Source organism: Chionomys nivalis, chromosome 4, assembly GCF_950005125.1.
Source record: "Chionomys nivalis chromosome 4, mChiNiv1.1, whole genome shotgun sequence".
Taxonomy (NCBI): domain Eukaryota; kingdom Metazoa; phylum Chordata; class Mammalia; order Rodentia; family Cricetidae; genus Chionomys; species Chionomys nivalis.
The window spans coordinates 95963595-95984348 of NC_080089.1; the positions used below are offsets into that span (position 1 = coordinate 95963595).

General features: G+C 47.9%; 1 protein-coding gene across 2 annotated transcripts in view; it reads right to left on the bottom strand.

Moving 5' to 3' along the window:
- Positions 1–7250, bottom strand: part of Mras (muscle RAS oncogene homolog) — a 53588-nt gene extending 46338 nt beyond the window's left edge. Inside the window, exon 1 of one of the 2 annotated variants that reach the window (XM_057768072.1) lies at positions 6844–7250. The gene's annotated coding sequence lies outside the window, so the exon portion shown is untranslated. The remainder of the gene's footprint in view (positions 1–6843) is intronic. The other variant, XM_057768074.1, reaches the window with a different exon arrangement.
- Between the last annotated feature and the right edge of the window lie 13504 nt (positions 7251–20754).

Sequence of the window (20754 nt, forward strand, 5' to 3'; positions counted from 1 at the left end):
AGGAGTTAGGTGCCCCCCAAGTTCCCTCTCCATTACTGGTGATTCTACCGATTCACACACAGTGCCACATGCTCAGTTACTTTCAGCCTCGGTGCTCAGTATATACTGTGGGCAACCCAACACACAATATGTAGTATAGGTTTTTGTAAACCCAAACTTTTTATTTTCTGGGTCTGTAAACTGAACACATTCATATATTTCTGTATAAGCAAACTTAGTTCTATAGTCTATGTAGCAGCTCTCACTGATGTCACTTGTATAGGAAGACAAACCCTAGGTCCTTCTGAGGTCTCCACTCTCAGCCTCGGTGACTTTTGTAGCATCTCCATCAAATGGAGAAGGCTCCAGAAGTGTGACCCCCTTGCTGGCAACTCAAAAAAGGTGCTTCAATCCTCACCAGTTCACAATGAGGATTTGAGGACCACCCCAGGTCCCTCTGGCATATTACAAAACTAGTTTAAATCACAGACCCCACTAGTGACACATTGGGGGAAAAAATCTGCCAGCAAGGAAGGCCTTCCAGAACCATCTGCATCTCCACAACACAGCTTCATAAAGCAGCTCTCAGCTGTTCTCACTCCAGTCCCAAGATGAACGTCAACAGGAGTCAGCCTGTGGGTGGAAAGAAGAGGTTGCCACCAGTCGTCACCAGGCGCGTCGCCCACCTCTGCAGCTGAAGAGTTGGTTATCCCTGCCTGGCAGAGAAGAGAATCCCCTATGAGGCACCTGGAGCCCTTTATAAAGGAAAAACAGAAACATGAAGAACTGGGGATCAGACAGTGCCTCCACTCGACTTGGTCAGCTTCCTTAAAGCTAGTCCTGTACTTCTGTTTGTTTGGCTTTGGCTTTTTGCAACAGGGTCTCTCTACAGAGCCCTGGCTGTCCTAGAACTCACTATGCAAACCAGGCTGACCGAATTCACAGAGGTCTGCCTGCCTCTGTCTCCCAAATGCTGGGATCAACATTGTGAGCCACTATATCCAGCCTTATACTTTTGTTTTGAAACAGGGTCTCAAGTAGTCCAGGCTGGACTTGAAATGTATCAGGGACGACCTTGAACCCCTGATCCTCCTGCCTCAACCTCCTGAGTGTCAGGACCACAAGCAAGCGCCACTGCCCAGCTGACTCCTACAGTTCAGAACACACTGGGCTTTTCAACAACAGTTTAAGATGGATGTCACAAATCATCAGATTCTAAACACAAAGTCATAGCTTTTCTGTCTTCTCTAAACCGTCCCTTCAAGTCTCCACTTAAATTACAGTTGAGTTAGAACTAAATTTGGATCTGAAACACATCGATCGAGTCAGATGTTGTTAAGGACAGATGCACAGAGGTACGAGTTAGAAAAAGATCTTCGAGAAAGGTCAAAGCCCAACAACACACATCACCTTCCTTCCCAGTGCGGTCGCAGGAGGAGAATGGAGGTACCAGCACCCTCGCAATTTCAGTGGGTTACCTGGCTACGAGGCCTCACTAGCAACTTCGGTGGGTTACCTGGCTATGAGACCTCACTAGCAAATTCAGGAGTTACCTAGGTATGAGGCCTCAGTAGCATTTTCAGTGGGTTACCCGAGTTTGAGGGCAAAGAGAGGTCTAATAACTGGAAACCAGGCACAGCCCTCTGCAGGCTCATGCTGGGCCCAAACTCACCAGGCCAAAGGACTAACCTCTAGTTTTAAGTCTTGGCTGCCACAGGAAGGATCAAGTGCAGAGAAAATGGTCATACCTGTTCATTCTGAGTCATGGTGTTCATTACATTATCCTTCGAATTTTTCTTTTTCAAAATTAAAACAATATAGTGAGGAAGTGATTTAGGGGTTCATAGGCGGCTGCTATCGGATTAATGGAGTCAGGGTTACTGCCAGTCAGTCCTCTCTACCCTTCGTGAATCAGCCACAGGTTTGCCTTTGAGGTTTTCGCTGTGTACAGGGTTCTCATGCAAAAGGTCTTCCACCCACTCTCCTTAAAAGGCCCCCGCCTCATGGTATTGATTACGCAGAATCAGACCTCACAGCACCAGCAGAGAAGAGACTGGGTTGTGTGGTCCTCTGGTTCTGTGAGCAGCAGATGCAGCAGAAGTAGCACATATGCTTGAAATAGAATGTGCTCAGACTCCTCTCCGGTGCAGCATCTCTAAGCTCATGATGACAGAGAGCTGCTTAGCCTTCCTGAAACCTGGATTCCACAAGCACAGAAGGCTAACAGCACCCGGTGACGGTGCCGAGGTTCACGGATGGTAAATACAAAATGTACAGGACATGGCAAAAGCATCGGTCCTTGATGAAGGGAAGACGGGCAGGTAGATGGGTGGGCAGGTGGCTTGACGGACAGACAGATGGAAGACAGACAGACGGATAGGTGGGTGCATGTATAGATGGCCATGCAGATAGGCTAGCTTTAAACCAAGCCACTGAGAAGAAGTTGAAGAAAGCAAAACCGCCCATTCTATAAGACACATGACTGAGTGGTTTGTGTAGAACAGGGTAAGAGGTGGAAGGAAGGAACTTTAAGATGATGAGCAAATTTCCTGGTGGAACAGAGTAACCTGAAGAGCAGTGAGTGCCACGTCTACAAGGGTCCAGCTTAATCTAAAGCTGTCACAGACGGAAGGACAGTCCTGGCACACAGGAGTCAGGGGACAGTCTGCAGAGTGAGTCCTATCCTCTCCCCATGTAAGTCCCAGGGTTGAACTCAGGTCGGCAGGCTCGACAACAAGAGTCTCTACCTACTGAGCCATCTCACTGATCCTCATTTTGGTTTTTCAGACAGTCTCTTGTTGCCCAAAGCTGGCCTCAAACTTGCTATGTATCTTACGACGACTTTAAGCTGATCTTTCTGTTTCTGCCTCAGGTACTGGGGTTACGGGCTTGTAGTATAACACCTGGCTCTAAAATTTTTCTGTAGCATTAATCTGAGAAAAATATCCATTTTAAAAAAAAAACAGGTCTGATATGATGCCTGCTTGTATTTTTTTATAACTAAAGCATAGTAACAGCTATGTAACTATTCAAATGAGAGATCTTCCTGTACCACATCTTAAACTATCTCTCCATCACGATGAGAAGTGGTTCTGCTGGGCCTGAATCTACACTAAATATTCTGGATGGGACTACCGGGTCAGGATTCTACTATTTGAGACGGCTGCAACCCTGATTGTGCTCTTATTCCTGTGACCCTCTCTAAGTCTCCCAGCATATTTCATCTGTGTATTTCATCTAATTCCCATGACAACCCCAGGCAGAGAAGCCACAGGCAGAGCCTGGGCCAGCACAGCACAGGACCCACCCAAGCCCTCTAGACAATCTCCGAGGGCCAGGCCTGACCTTAGAGCTCCCTACCCTGCCCAGTTTAGCTCCTCACTCCTTGCTTCAGAATCACTTCAATTCTTGGCACTCTCCAAAATCTCACTAGTGGAACAAGCAAACGTGAATGGTGACTTTCATCCACTGAGAGGTAGCCTCATACCAGGCTCTCCAAACAGAGAATAAGCCCTTCTGAGACCCAATGTATCTGTCACCTTAACAGCTGGGGATGACCCACATTTTCATTTGGCCATCTGGCTACCCTCAAGCCCATCCAGTAGAGCTGGCAGCCACATAAAAGGACAACAACAGGCTAAATTCACACGGTTGCTCCATGACTCCCATGAGAGGAAGGCCCGAAGAAAACTATCTTGAAGCACGTAAGCCAGATGAAAAGGTGGGGGTGTGGAAGGCAAGCCAAGGAGGGTTGGTGAGGTGACACTCTCAAGGAAAAAGAATGCCACCCAGAGGACAAGAGACACCACTGGGGGTTGCACAGTGGGTCGTGACAACACAACTCCTTCCTCAGAGCCTCCCCAGGGAGGCTACCAGCTGAGGACACACAGCACCACAGCCTGATGGCAGTAACACAGTCTCTGTCAATGTTGGACACCATCTCTGTCCTTCAAGATGCTCTACAGAAGAACAGTACCTGGCTGAGACATACGACAGCCTCCAAACACCGTTGCTGAAGCAATGGGCATTAGACCAGGAGGATCAATCCCATGACTCATTTTCAGAGATTCCTAACGGCCCCGAGTCACAGGCTTTGTAGCCTTGCTAACATGATGAGATTTAGAATCTAAAAAGCTAACCTCTGGCCATGTCTGTGAGGGTGTTTGGGACATGTTTCATGCAGGAGGGAATGCCTGCCCTGGATGTAGGCAACACCTTCCAACGGGCAGGTGCCCCTGAACTAAATCAAAAGGAGGAAGCGAGCAGAAAGCCAGTACTTGTCTCCCCTGCCCTCTAACTGTGGATGCAGTGTGACCAGTCATTTTATATGCTTGCCACCTCAACCAGAAGCCGGCTCACCAGAATGCCTTCTCTGCCAGGAGGGGCTGTATTCTCAAACTGTGAATCAAATTGAACCCTTCCATAAGTTGCTTTTCTCAGGCCTTTTGTCATGGCGGCAAGAGAAGTAACCAATGCAAAGGTTCAACTCTGCATGCCGATGTTCTCTGGCTTCTCATACACACTTTTTAAAAAGCGGCGTCTCAAGATCATGAAAACCACGACTCTAAACTCCAGAGTCCCAGCTTCCATGGCTACCTGTCCCACACAGTAACTGCCAGAAGTGTACAAGATCTTACAAGAGCCTAGGGTGTCTTTGGGAGCCTTATCTGAGCCTCATCTAGCCTGTGTTATTTGTGTGTTGTTATTGCAGCCCAATACACCCCTGCAGACTTGGACCATAGGGCCCAGAGGTATCATATACTATGAGGTAAGGCTACAAAGGGCTCTGCTCAGTACCTGTAGAATGGGCACTGGCCAGGTGCTCCAAACTGCAAGGCACTCACATCCAGCTCCTTCGTTTTTCCCTTCTCTATGTCCCTCGCAGCCGGCTCATGCCTACACTCACACCCTCTAGACACTAGAGCGCATTCCAGCTTTGCACAAGGACCTAGTTCACACTTAGTACTGTTTGTGCAAACCGTGCAATGCCCAGGAGCGGTGTTTTCAGGTACTTCCAGGGTGGCACACTGTTTGGGGGGGTATCACATCAGCAGACAAGGCTACAATGACAACAAACGTGTCAAATCTAGCATAGAGATCACAGTTTCCTGAGAACTCAGGAGATGCAGGAGGTGAAGAAACATGTAATGTTAGGACCAGGCACTCTAAGGGCTCAATTCATTAGAGTCCTCCCTAGTTCCAGATGATCACTGGAGATCAGGGTGAAATGTCTGTGCCTAAAACTCATTATATTTGCCACACACAGAGAAATCATAAATGCAGCCAAGTGTAGTGGTGTGTGCCTTTAATCCCAGCACACAGGAGACAGAGGTAGGTAGATATCAGTTCCGGCCAGCCTGGTCTACACAGTGAGTTCCTTGTCAGCCTGGTCTACACAGTGGGTTTCAGGTCAGCCAGGGCTATGGAAATTGCTTTATGCAGGAGCAAGGCAGCCAGCTCTAGAAGGTAGTCACCTGCCCCCCCCCCGGGGGGGGGGCTCTCCTCTCCAGAAGGAAATGTCAAGGTCACATCTGGGGGGTGGTAGTTTCCATCAGGGCATGGGGACTTGCTTAACCTCCCGCTACAAAGAGACTGACCTTGAAACCCCACAGCAACAGTGCCCCACACCTCCCACCCTGGTGGAGAAAGGCCCAACCATACCATAAACCCACAGGCAGAGATGCTAACTGCCTGCTGGGTAGTGAGACCCACGGCCTGAAACATTTTCAGCCCCAGCCAGCAGGGACATGCAATTTACAGGAAATTCGAAGATTTACGGAATGTTAGCGGCTCAGATTTCTTCTCTGGGAAAAGGGGCAGGAGAAACTCTACAAACTGCCTTGGTGAAAGCACTTTGTTCACAGCTATGCCCTGATGTATGCCGGTTAATAGACATAGCCACCACCTCACACTTCAACCCACCGCTGCTGCAGGATGCGGGCTGCAGGGTGAGGAGACGGCTGCACTAGCCTTAAAACCCGCCGTGGACCCCCCCTCCCCCCCCCCCCTCTCTCTCTCTCTCTCTCACACACACACACACACACACACACACTCAAAACAGGGCAGGCCAGACACAGGGTCAAAAGACTTCTTTGGCACAGTCCTGGGTAGGTTGTCTGTCCACGGCCCCCTTTCTGGGTACCACCATCATTAACATCTTTGTGGTGGGTCCCTGTCTGAAGATGGGCAAATCCCCCTCAAGCGCCCGGTCTCTGTACGCTTTGCTTTTAAGTGTTTTTCTCTTATGCCCTCGTCCAGGCAGACCTCTAGAGGCCACCGTTCTGAGCCCCATCAGTCTACTCTCTCTAATTTGTTTCAGAGGAGCAAACCCCATTGTAGCCCCAAGAGGTTACTCGCAACCAGCGCTTAGGTCAGAGCTCAGGTGAAACTGTCTTTGCCCCCTCTCCAGTCTACACGTTGTCCCGAGCCCCAGGCCACCTCAGCTCTGCAGAGGTTTCTAACGGGATGTCAAGAGCCCCCGCAGATGCTCACATCTGCTTTTCTAGACAGTCTTCCTGGACCTCCTGCCCCTAAGGAGGGTCTTTTGAGTTCTTCGACTGACCACACTGGGCTGTCACTCAGTTTGTTCCCCTACCTTCCGGGTGGGACAGGAGTTGGCATTGAGCCTGACACATGGTGGGGCACCGGGCCGCGTCACTTTAGTGTGTGAACGCAGGCCCCAGTTGTGACCAGAGCCCCAGCAACCCGAACCCAGGGCGCAGTAAAGAGTTGTTTATGAAGCAAGCTGTCTTTCATTATTCTCACGAATGTGCCACCCCTCCGCAGATCCCTACCCTGGTTAACGCCATTTTAAGCCAGAAGAGCCCCACCACCCCGTCGCCCACCTCCCCGCCAAGTCCTTACCCGGGCAACCGAGGAACCCCGGGGTGACTACAGTCAAAGGAGTACGTCTGAGCGGTGGCCAGGCCCTCCCCCACTGAGGTCCGGGCGGCGAGCGACTTCACCGCACACCGTTGTGCTGGGGCGGGTGGCGGGGACAGAGGCCACGCACAGCCAGAGCCGGGCGCCCGGGTACAGCACAGCAGGGCGAGCGAGCGCCGAGCGGGCCACACCGCCGGCCACACCTCCAGCCCCGGAACAAAGCGCCCGCCGGCCTCCTCCCCGCGGGGCTGCACGGCTGCTCACCGCGCGCTCCGGCCCGGGCTGGGCTCCGACCCTCGGCCGCCACCTCCTCGCTCGTCCCCCACGGGAGGAGGGAGCGCCGCACCCGCGCCCGCCGGGCCCCGCGCCGCCGCCGACTGACGGCTCCGCGCCAGCCAGCCCGGCCGCCGCCGCCGTCCCCGCCCCGCCGCTGCCTTAAAGCGACCGCGTCCCCTGCGCCTCGAGCGCTTTCCAATTGGCCACGGCGACCCCAAAACGGCGCCACTGCGGGCGCTGGGACAGCTGGCATCGGGCAGGGTCCCTCGGCCCCACGTACTCATCGCACCGACCCGCAGCCCCGGCAGCCACCGCCGAGCCTGGGACACAAATGAGAATTCGCTCCGGGCGGCTTTAAAAGAGTCGGCGCTCCAATCTTTAACTCTCTTCAGCGGCCGCCAACTTCGAGACCTGCAGACGCCTCCCCAGTCCTAGATGACTCCTGTCAACAGTGTCCCCAGAACCCCAGGGCTCCGAGGGTCTGCTAGGTGCGAAGTTTCAGGCCTCAAAGTCCATGCGAATTTGCTAGTGGAACAGGAGGCAACAGTCGTGCAGCATTTCGCTGTTCCTCTCTGTAGCAGTCATCCCCCGCCCAGGCCACCCCCTTTCACAAGACTTTAGATAGGATCACATAACGCTGAATGTACGCTTTTAAAATGTGCATTTTAGTGGGGTTTGGGTATATTCACAAAATTGTGCAACCATAGTTATTATCTAATTCCAGGGCTGGAGAGATGGCTCACAGAACATTTTGGTCACTACCCGCTTTCCCCAATAAATAAAAACCTCTATGGGTAGCCTTTCCTCATTCTTCCCTTCTCCCAGCCTCTGGAAACCTCTAATCTGCTTTCCAGCCACAGTGGATTTGCCTGTTCAGAACATTTTCTATAAATGGAGTCATACAGCATGTGGTCTCTGTGACTGACTTCTTCCACGGTGTCTTCAGGCTGAATGTATGTGGGCCAGTGTAGCAGGGAGTGTAGCAGCGCCTCAAACAGAGGCATCTCCCACCGTATGCATAGGAACCATTTTGTTTGGCTGCTCACCAACCGATGGCTATCTACGTTTTTATTTTGGGCTGTTATGAATGAAGTGGCTAGAATATTACTATACAAGTCTGTGTATCTTGGGTATACCTCCAGTGGAATCACCAGGTCACTTAGGTAACTCTTTTGGGGCATAAATCGGTTTCCAAAGCAGCATTTACTTTCTAACTACTGTCTCCCCATTGTGTGGTGTGGTGTGTGTGTGTGTGTGTGTGTGTGTGTGCGTGCGCGCACATGCTTACGCATGCACATGCCTGTAGACAACAGAGGACAACATTAGGTGTCGTGCTTGGGTGTTATTCACCATTTTATTTTGTCTTGATGTTTGGTCTGGGGGATCATGGTTGTTGTTTTGGTTTTATTGTTGTTTATTTTGAGATGCTGTCTCCTCGGACCGGAGCCTGCTGAGTAGGCAGGCTGGGCTGCAAGTCTAGGGGACCTGGCTCTCTCTGCCTCCCTCCCCAGGCTAGGGAAGGCCTGACTTTAGATACAGCTTTTGTTCCTTTCTTGTTTTTGTCGACACTTGTAATTCTGTGTCTTTTAAACATGGCCACACTAGTGGGGGTGAAGTGACCTCTTGTTCTAAGTCTCAATGCTATTTCATTCTCTCTCTCTCTCTCTCTCTCTCTCTCTCTCTCTCTCTCTCTCTCTCTCTCTCTCTCCCTGAGACAGGGTCTCCCTACCTCCACATCCACTTCAGAGTCATTTCCATTTTTTTTTTTTTTTGTAAATGGCCTTGATGACTTTACACACCCAGGTGAGACCAAAATGTCTCACCATTTTGAGTGTTTCTTCTTGCCCCAGGCCTCAGGGGACCCCCCAGCACCACATCCCGCAGGCCAGGCTGAGATTCTGCCTAGGGCAGGTTTCTGTTGGCCTCCCAGCCACCAACCACTTGGTGAGAGCTGTGTAGTCCTTATACCCAAACCCCCATCTGCTGCTCTCAAAGCCCAGGTGGCTGTCAAGAGACCCAGGACATAGAGAACACACTAGATGGCCAGTGAAAGTGCCCGTCACTGGCAGTAAAGGAGTAAATGAAGTGGTTGAGGAGAAGCCTGGAAGACCGGAAGCCCACCTTGACTTCGCCTTGCCCTGCCGCTGCCCTTTCCTCCCATTTTTATTTACCATGGCCTCAGGGAAGATGCACAGAGGGTGTTCCATGTGAGTGGAGTTTATATCTATTCTATTTCCTTACAGAAATCCTTCTTATGTCTCCCCAGAAATGAGACTTAAATAGCTTAATTGTCATATTCCTGAGGACCTTCAACGGTCACTTTGGAGCACTCAGGTAGTGACTCAGGACGGATTATTCCATTTAGGCTGCCTCCCCTGTTGCTTGAACCCTGAAATAAGGCTATGGCTTAGTTGCTGGTGAACAGTCTTTTTAAAACAGGACGATTTCTGAGAGCACCCACTGTTCAACACTAAGCAGTGTTGGAGAGAGATTTACACAGCTACGTGGGAGCCTAGAGAAGAGAGCACCTAGGCAAAGGTCCAGAAGGAGCAAGTGAGAGCTGAGGAGCCAGGTCAGAGGACAGGGATGGGGGTGGGGGTAGGAACTAATCCAGCAGCTGGGCTAAGAGCTAAGAGACAAAAACTTGTATACCTAGGCCCGATTGAGCTAAAACCTTTCCAAAGATTCCAGCAGATGCACATGACTGATCAGGTGTGCCTGAACACGGTACACCAGACTTCTGGCCAAGGACTCCGAGAGAGCACAGACCAGATTTCATGCCTTTAGGTCCAAGGCCAGCCAGTGGGCCAGGAGCCAATTCCTGGACTAGAATAAAAGTCAGAGCTGCTGGCTTGACACACAAAGAGACCTCCCTAGTTGGTGAGAAAGCAAGCAAACCACACTCACCGCCTTGGGGAATGCCGGAAGCTGTGGGTCAGAACAGACTGGAGATAAGGGTTCAGTGGGTAACCTGGAGTGGGCTAGAGCCTTCAGGACTGGAAACCATCCATGTCATCGCTGCTCAGTCTCCCTCTAGACTCCAGCCTCAGTGTGGTCTCTGAGGATAAAGGCAACTCTGAACTTCTGGTATGCCACACGTGATGTGCCAGCTACTGGACACAGTGATGGGGCTATCAACCTCCCAGGGGCCTGTGCAAAAAGCCTTATCTGTCTTGTTCTAGATGTAAAGAGGTTGCAGGTCCGATCCCATGCAGCCCATGGCCCTAAAGATGGGCTCTCCTGCCCACAAGACCCATAATCTTCCTGCCACGCATGTGTCCTGGACAGGGAGGTCGCTTGTGAGCGTTTGGTGCTAGAGATGTAGGGAAGTAAATGAGAAGAGGGTCTTTGTTCTAGGGACAGCCTCTTCAGGCTTTAGTCAGAATCACCTTCAATGACCCAGAAGAACCTACCATGGGTTAGCCAAAGAGGCTTGTGGAGCCGCATGCTAGTTAACCCTTAACTGTCTTTTCTGCTAGTGCAAGTTCAAGACGGTCCGTTCTCCACTTAGGACACAGCACCAAGAACTGCCAAAACCTGCTTTCAGAGTTCCCACGGCTTCTGCCAAACTTCTCACTGCCCCGATTAGGAGTGAGGCCTCCCAAGAGTTTCTTTGGGGTCATTCATAATTCACCCCGGCCAGAGGTGCCCTCTTGCTCTCTGGAGCCAGAAGAGCAGTCTCCCACGAATCTTCACAGTCACCACCAAACTCCTCCAGTCACTCACCTCGCAGACTTGTTTCTAGCAGTGTGGACTTTTCCCCTTGGAATTTCGAGTACAGTAGCTTTAAACATCAGGGGTTGCAACCAGAAGGAAAAAAATAGATTTTTACATTGTGAATCGGAAGCACACACACACTCACACACACACAGCAAAAGTCTCGTCAAACAATTGTTATTTTTATTATGTGTGATACCCTGATATATTCCATTCTATTCTGTGTCTTTAACATGCAATATTTTGATAACCAGGGCTGTAGATAAGTGATATTGTCATAGAATATTTTAAGAAAGCTAAGCTAATCATGCTAATGAAAATGGTGTGGGGGGGGCAAGTTTTGGTTTTCAGATATCAAGATTTCCTTTTCTATGGGAGGGTGAGCAGGTGTGAACCAGTAAATTCCTGTCACAACAGAAGCTGAGGTTTCTAGCTGCCTCTCCCATCCCCTTATCTGAAATATTAGCCAGTTTGAGGTACCAGCTAGTGACTGTTTGCCCAGAAGGACCTATGATAGAAGAAATAGCGAGGAGTAAGCTCTTGCCACGTGATGGTCAAATGGCAAATGGCAACACAGGAGACCTTCAACAGCTCATATCTTCTGTGTGAGGATTATTGAGTTCTGAGCCTAAAAAGGCATTGAAGAAAACAGGATGAGGGGACTGGACAGATGCTTCAGCAGTTAAGGGCACTTGTTGAGGAGGACGTGGTTCCCAGCACTCAGTGGCTAAGGACTATCTGTAAATTCAGTTCCTTTCCTTTGGCCCCTGTGGGCATAAGCACAATTGTGGTGCAGAGACATACATGATGGCAAAATTCCCACACACATAAGATAAAAATAATAAATCTAGAGGAGGAAGAGAAACAATAAAGAAAAAGATGACATAGAAAATGACAACAGCAGAGCCACGTCTTCCCTCGTCCCCTGGTGTCTAGAAAACCGAAGCTTCCCAGGAAGGGCTTGACAGAATCCTGAGCCGATTTTGAAGCTCCACGTGGACCAAGCCTAGGCAGCTGGACCAGGAACCCCTCAAGGTCAGAACAAAAGCTCCATTGAGGATAGCAAGGCTCTTAGTTAAAACAAGAATTAAAAATCCAGCCCCAATCCAGTTTAATCCTGGATTTATGTGCTCATTCCTCGCCCATCTGCTTAACAAAGGAAAAGCAGTTCTATTTATTTATTTATTTATTTATTTATTTATTTATTTATTTATTTATTTATTTGATTTTTCAAGGCAGGGTTTTCTGTGTAGCCTTGGCTGTCCTAGAATTCACCAGGCTGGCCTCGAACTCACAGAGATACGCCTGCCCTCCGCCTCCTGAGTGCTGGGATTAAAGGCATGCACCGCCACCACCACCTGGCGAAAAGCAGTTCTTGATAAATTACACACAATGGTTGCAAATAGTAAAATCAGTCCATAAGTAATAAGGTTAATTCTTAAGTGCAGGCTCATAGGCAGGCCGGTGCCAAAGCACGGTCCTCGCATGCATGCGGTACAGGTGCTGTGTACCAGTCTCCTCTGAGATTAAAGCATTCCATCCTGCAGGGGAGCTCCTTAAGCAATCAAGTCACTAAAAAACAGCTTCAAGTTCTCCCTCAATATGGCCAGATTCACTAGGCCCCTCCTTACCAGACAGGGCAGAGCCAGTTGCAAAGAAGATTCTCAGACAAAATGAAGATTCTGCAAATGAAGTTTCTGAGACCAGATAAGCTGCCCAGGTGAAGTAGAAACACGCTGAACGGCCTGGAAGAGGTTTAGACCAACTGAGGCTCCTGGGAAGGGCATTCTCCACCCTACTGAGTGTCCGCAGGCTGTGTAGTGTGCTCCAGGTTTTCCAACTGTGCAGGCTGGGATGGGCCTTGGTGATGCACTTGTCTTGAGTCATTTCTGCTCTGTAAGTAACCTCTCACCTGTATTCCTGTGAGTCACTCCAGTAAAACTCATTGGTTCAGTTTGGACTTTGGTGGTGTCCATATTTTGCTCTGTGGTGGGTTCCCTATCTGGGGTAAGTAGACTAGTGTGTTTTCATCTCCCCAGAAAAGTTTTGTCACACAAAACCAGGGTTCAGTTCTTACCGACAAAAAGTAAACAAGTAACAGCAATAATAATTAAAAGTATAAAGAGACATGAAGACATAATTGGTCAGCAGGAGAATACAGTATAAGCAGACAGGTTCGTCAGATGCTATCATGGCTGGACAAGGACTTTAAAATAACTGGGTGTAGAGGAACTGAGGCTCATTTTTATTATAAATTAGTACTTTATTTAATTTTTTAGATTTATTTTTATGTGTATGAGTGTTTGTCTACATGTATGTGTGCGCCTGGCCCAATGAGGTCAGAAGACGGTATCAGATCTTCTCAGATCAGAGTTACAAAAAAATTGTGTTCTTCCATGTGAGTGCTGGGAACTGAATCTGGGGCCTCTGCAGGAGCAGCCAGTGCTTCTAACCACTGAGCAACTCCAGCCTGGAACGGTCTCTTACATAACTGGTGAAAGTGGAAACTGGTATATTCATGATGAGTCTGGGTTTACTCAAGACACACTCACACACACTGTGGCTCAAAAATGTCTGCAATACCAGTGCCAGAGGATCTTACACCTTCTTCTGACTTCTCTGGGCGACAGGCACGCACACAGTGCACAGAAATACATGCAAGCAAAAATATTCAAGCACATAGAATAAAAATAAGATTCCATAATAGCCGATGATCATGTTTGAAAGGACTGGCATTGCCGGGCGGTGGTGGCGCATACCTTTAATCCCAGCACTTGGGAGGCAGAGGCAGGTGGATCTCTGTGAGTTTGAGACCAGCCTGGTCTACAAGAGCTAGTTCCAGGACAGGCTCCAAAACCACAGAGAAACCCTGTCTCGAAAAAACAAAAACAAAAAAGAAAGAAAGAAAGGACTGGCATTGGCACAAGACACCCTAAGACCAAATTCTCAGAAGAGATTTATTTGCCTCAAAGGGACATAAGGACAGGGAATAAGAGACAAAGACAGGAGATAGAAGACTAGGGAGAGGGAGGAGGGGATATTTGCCCAGGAGGGACAAAGGACCGCCTCTGGATGGAGAGGAGACAGATGTGGCCCATAGGTAAACGCCAGTTTATAAAGATAAATGGGGAAACCCTGTGTTGGAATGAGGTTTTAATTTTGCTTGGACAGGCTAACCAAAGTAACCAAAGGGGGGCTTTTGATTGTTGGACTTAGTTACTTTGATAGTTGGACCTTAGTAGTCAACCTCAGGAGGATGAAGTGGCCAAATAGACCTTGGTGGCTAGCTTTAAGAATGCAGTCTTTTAGCGAGGCAGAGATTAGAATGGGTGAAGGACAAGGCCTGCCAGAAAGAGCCATGTTTGCCAGGCTCAGGCCTGCCAGAGCCCCTTCAATATTATCAAAGGAAATCTAGATTACATGGTAAATGGCAGCTAGCAAAACTAAATGTATCTGCTGTGTAACAACTTTACCGGGAGAGACTAAGCATGCATGTCTACTACCCCAGACGGGGGACCCTGACAGGCCAAGAATGGGTCCCACCAAAGACCAACTCGGTGAACCAATGAGTTTTATCCAGGTTACTTTCCTGTTTCCAGAGCTTCGATGGAATGTTTCAGTCTCTGAGGAAACTTACACAGCAGTAGCCAGTGTCAAGAAATTCTGACATTGTCAGAAAACACCTATGTGGCTGTATTTCTGAAAGTGTTTCCAAATACGCACGTTCCTAAGAAACGGAGTGATTTTCATCTGTAATGTGTGACAACTGGAGCCCCTAAGACTCGGAAATGCCATTAGTGCCGCAGTTCTCAACCTTCGAGTCAAGACCCCTCTGGAGGTTGAACGACCCTCTCACAGGGTCACCTAAGACCATCGGGAAACACAGATATCCACATTATGACTCACAACAGTAGCAAAATTACATTTGTGAAGTAGAAACGAAAATAATTTTATGGTTGGGGTCACCACAAGGGGAACTGTGTTAAAGGGTCACAGCATTAGGAAGGCTGGGAACCACTGCAGTAGGGGAAGGGAAAGAGCTACTTCTGCCTCTCAGGTTCAAAGTCATCCTCAGGATGGACTCAACTGAAGTTCTAGTTTAGATCATTCGGGCTTCTCTGGGCAATCACTCGATGCAGGAGGCTTCTGAGATGGGTGAAAAACAAACAGAATAGGAATCTGGGAGCGAGGCTAGTTTCCAGGGCTACCAAACCCCTGCTAAATGCAATGGAGGCCCTGGCATGGCTTTTTCTCCAAGCTGAATGCTGGGACAGATGGTGGCATGGGATATAAGCTGGTGCGGCAGCAGCTGGGTAGCTGATTAGGTAATTGGATAATAGCACTGGGCTCAATAAATGCCTTTGCACAGATTTCTTATATAATTTTGCCCAACATCCCTAACTACTCTGGGCAGATTTGAAAGCTTGTCTGTTCATTCCCTGGAAGCCACAGCCCGATCGTACACGTGAGTTGGGGACCTAACCCTTATATGTGCTTCCCGGCGCCAGGTATGGGGTGTGATGAGCCTTCGCGGTTCAGTCACAGAGTGGTAATGGGCTAGCTGTCCCAGAATGCTGGTTTCACTGCCTGAGCTGGAAGAACAAAGTTTTGTAATTTCATTGTTTTTTGGTTTGCTTGACTTTTTAAAATTTTTTCATTTTTATTTTATGTATATGAGTGTTTGCCTCTGTGTATGTATGTGCACCATGTTAGTGCCTTGTGGTCTCAGAGAATGGAACTCCATCTGGGACCGGGGATACAGGTGGTTGCGAGCCACCATGTGGGTGCTGGGAACTGAACCCAGTCCTCTTCAAGAGCAACAAGTGCTTTTAACCCCTGAGCCATCTCTCCAACCCCTGATAGTTATTTGTTTTCATTTATTTATGGCAGCATCTTATGTATCCCAGGCTGGTCTTGAACTCGCTATGTTGCCAAGAATCACCTACAATTTTTGATCCTCCTGCCTCACCTCCTGGATGATGGGAGGATTCCGGCACTGCTTTCTTGTCAACAGCTGGGCTGTAGGCCGATGCAAACTGGATCCCGAATGCCTTGTGTCCCTTCTGTGACTTGCATGTCTTGGGAGTTTCTCAGAAGGCAGCACACGGCGAGTGCAGTGAACGCCTGGAGCTTTGGGTCCCTGGGAATTTGCTGGGATAGACTCTGTGGGAGTGATCCAAAGAACAGGCCTGGGTCCAGAGTGGGTGGCTGTAAGGAGAGTGGACTGCTGCTGTCACCTCTGCATACACCAGTGTATACGGGACAGGACGGGACGTGGTGGGGAAGGGCAACGACAGCTAGTTTTCTGGACAGCAAATATGGTGTCTTTTGACATTAACTGGTCATTATTTCCCAAACCTTGGGAGCTGGGTAATGAAGAGTATGAGTTGTTCGAGAAACATACATTTACTCAGAGTGTGACAATTTCAGTAATTTACATTTGATCAGAATGATAACAGTAAAATTAAGCAATACTTTAAAAAGCATCTGATGGCTTTCTTCATTGAAAAACAAAATCTTTTTATTGAGCTATTTATTTTTATCCACTCCACTTCCATCCTCTACCCTCCCCTTCTACCCTCTCCAATGGTCCCCATGCTCCCAATTTACTCAGGAGATCTTGTCTTTTTCTACTTCCCATGTAGATTAGAGCCATGTCTCCCTTAGGGTCCTCATTGTTGTCTAGGTTCTCTGGGATTGTGAATTGTAAGCTGGTTTTCTTTGCTTTCTATCAAATGTCACTTATGAGTGAATTCACATGATATTTGTCTTTCTGAGTCTGGGTTACCTCACTCAATACGATGGAAAAACAAAATCTTTAATGAGCATTTCCTGGTGGCTGATGAGAGGCTGAGCTAAGGTGAAGGCTATTGCCTGCCACACGAGCAATGTCAGGCCTCCAGACACAAGTCAGTCTAAATGATATTCTAAACACGGCACGTAATATTAAAAAATGCACTCAAATCTTTGAGCTAGATGTTAATGAAGTTTGGAGATCCCAGAGGACCATTTAACACAACACATTCCACTTGAGGGAAGTGTGCGGGACTGTTGGGGGAGGAAGTCTTTATAATGGGGGCTGTGGATTGACAGCTCTGCCTCAGAAACATGCCAGGCCAGCTAGCTGGGAAGAGAACTGTGAGAAGAGCCTAGAAGACAGTGCTCTCCCCACCCCATCAACAGACAAAGTTCATTACCTCTCTGGAGTGGTCACGAATTATGGAGTGGGTGCCAAACATGGTAGCTCCTGCCTGTAGCCCCAGATATTTGAGAAGATAAGCCAGGAGACTCATTTGAGTCCAGGAATTTAAAGTCGGCCTGGGCAAATAGTTTGATCTCATCCCAAACAAAACAGTGTGGTCTGTGATTTTTTTACTCTCTTTGCAAGCTAACAATTAGCGCCCCCACCACCACCACGTAGTTTTATAGGTGCTGGCAGAAGATATGAAGTTTCTAAAGTAGAGACAAAGGAGAATTTATTAGTCAAAACAAAAACAGTACCAAGGTTACCGAATCTCAGTTCCCCACAGGACCACGTAGAAGGGCTGGGGTGTGTCACAGGCTTGGAACTCTAGTTCCAATAAACCAAGGCTCCTACATGGAAGTAAATGGGCCTCTGAGAAAAAAGCATCTCTCCAAAGCTATGAGCAAACCTTTGCTTTGCTCTAGAAGAACACTGTATCTTTCAAGGCTGTGACACATTTCTGAAAAGATGTCAGGAATACAGGCGTCCATCATTTCTCTCGGGAATACAGGCATCCATCGCTTCTCTCGGGAATACAGGCAGCCATCACTCCCATTTGCACAACATGTCAGACATGAAAGGTTGCTGGGAAAACATCTGCTTGTGGGTTATAAGGTATACATCATATGAAACAGCTCTTTGCCTCTCGAACTTCTCAAGAAGCTAGGACAGTGGGCAGCCCAGGGCTCATTAGTTCTGGTCTCGATGGCAGCCCGAGGCTCTGTGATCAAACACACACCAAGAAGTTCCACCAGGACTCAGCAGTTTGGTGGGAATGCTAACGGACTTCTTAGCGCGAAGAAAATACAGCACAACAGATATAGGTTGCCAGGATCAGAGAGGCATTTTATAACTCACTTGTCTTATGGGCAAAGCCATCACCACCCAGGTATCCCATGTCTTTAACCACAGCATGGGAGAAGCAGAGGCAGACAGATCTCTTCGAGTTCATGGTCAGTCTGGTCTACAGTGTGAAACCATGTGGTAGTTTGAATGTAACTGCACCCCCAGTAAGCTCATAGGGAGTGGCACTATTAGGAAGTGTGCTTTTGTAGGAGTAGGTGTGGCCTTGTTGAAAGAAGTGTGTCACTATGGGGGTGGGCTTTGAGGTCTCCTGGGCTCAAGCCACACTCAGTACAGACACAGTTCACTTTCTGTTGCCTGTGGATCAAGATGTAGGACTCTCAGTTCCTTCTCCAGCACCATGTCTGCCTGTATGCCCCATATTTCCCTGTCATGATGATAATGGACTAAACCTCCGAAACTGTAAGCCACCCAAATTAAATGTTTTCCTTAATAAGAGTTGCCATGGTCATGGGGTCTCTTCACAGCAACTGAAATCCTAATTAAAACACCTTGTCCCAAACAACAACAATAACAACAGAAATGATGACAAAAATCATCCCCACAATCAACAACAAAATACTGTATATGGACAGCACTAATTAGAATAAGGAGTTTATTAGTAACAATAAGAAGACATGAAATAGGAACATTGGGGAGAGCTGGAGGGAGGTGCACGGATATGCTCAAAATACATTGAATAAATGTATGAAATTGTCAAAGAATAAATAAAAATAAAAGTCTTACTTAAAACCACTACCAATCAATAGTGAGTTCAGCAAGATCTCAGAATAGTAGTCAGTATGGGAAACAAGCAGACATATTCCAGGTTCTGAGAGCAGGTAACTGAAAACGAAGTTAAGAAATAAAATGTTTCAAGGCTAGAGGGATTGGTTGAGAGTGCTTGTTATTCTTCCAGAGGACTTGAGTTCAGCTCCCAGCTCCAGTTCCAGGGATAATCTGACTTCTCTGGCCTCCACAGACACACTTGCAAAACCCCCAAATATGCATAATTAAATAAATCTTTTTAAAAAAGGAATAGCAACTTTCAATAATAATGGGAAAGAAAACAAAATGCAAATGACTTCTGCTTTTTCAATAACATGAAAATATTGTTGAGATAAAAGAAAAGCAAAAGTCTGATGATTTAACTTGATCTAGATGCCCAAGACCCTGGGTTCTATCCCTAGCTCTGGGAAGAAGAAATAATGAGATTACCCTGTTTACAGACTGGGTGACGCAACAGCAATCAAGTGTCAGTTCTGCCCGAGTTAATCTTTAGAGTCAGCACAATCCTGCTCAAATTTAACAGAATTTTCCCAAAGATATTAACAGGCTGACTCTGAAGTTTGCATTAAAATCAAAGTAATTAGAAATAAGCCAAGGAATGTTGAGAAGGAAAACAACATGTATAAAAATGCTGTAATTAAACATACTACTTTGTACTTTGTATACTAAGTTAAAGATAAAATAAAATTGAATGATTTTGACTATGTGGTTTTTTTTTTTTTTTTTTTTTTTTTTGGTTTTTCGAGACAGGGTTTCTCTTGTAGCTTTGGTGCCCGTCCCGGAACTAGCTCTTGTAGACCAGGCTGGCCTCGAACTCCCAGAGATCCTCCTGCCTCTGCCTCCTGAGTGCTGGGATTAAAGGCGTGCGCCACCACCGCCCGGCTCTGATTATGTGGTTTTAAGATAATTTTAATTGTTATCTAATGCCTATTAACAGCAAAAAGGGGTCCTAAAAAAATCTCACACTAGTATAATCAGTTCATTATTTGTTTTAAGACAGCATATCACTCTATATCCCTGGCTGGCCTGAAACTTGCTATGTAGACCAGACTGACCTGGATCTGACAGAGAGTCCCCTGCCTCTGTCTCCTGAGTGCTAGGGATTAAAGGTGGCTACCGCCATGCCTGGCCTCGCCAACTGAATTTTTATAAAAGAGAAAGCAATTCAGTGAAGTAAAAGTAACCATCCCCTGCTCACACAACCAGAAATACATGTGGGAAGGTGAGCCTTGACTCCTCCCTCACATCCCAGGCCAAAATTAGCTTGAAACAAAGAATGGTGCACCAAGTCTGAGGAATAAATGCACAGCTGTGCAAAAGAATTAAATTGTGAATACATGGAACAACTGGGATGACGGCCAGGGGAATTTCAAATTCCAAGGGAATGAACAAACTGGTCCCCAAAATATCACATGTTGTATAATATCGTTGATATGATTTTATATAACTTTTTTTAATAACAAAAGTTTAGATGCAGAGGAGAGAATAGCAGTTGTTGGAGGTTAAGGAGGAAGGTGGGCGTGGCTAGAGACCCGAGGAGACACCCAGGAGGAAGGTGGGCGTGGCTAAAGAGAGACCTGAGGAGACACCCAGGAGGAAGGTGGGCGTGGCTAGAGAGAGACCTGAGGAGACACCCAGGAGGAAGGTGGGCGTGGCTAGAGACCCGAGGAGACGCCCAGGAGGAAAGTGGGCACCGCTTTAAAGGACAGCATAGGGCTCCTTTGTTTAGAATTCTGGTGCGAGGTTATCTGTTACCTGTGTTTTTGTGGGTTCAGTTAACTTCCTTGGGTTGGAGTTTTCCTTCTAGTACTTTCTGTAGGGCTGGGTTTGTGGATAGGTATTGTTTAAATCTGGTTTTGTCATGGAATACCTTCTTTTCTCCATCGATGGTGGCTGAAAGCTTTGGAACAGAGGCAGATACCCACAACAGAGCTCTGGGCTGAGCTCCCAGAGTCCAGTTGAAGAGTGGGAGGAATGAGAATATAAGCAAAGAGGTCACGAACATGATGGGAACACCCACTGAT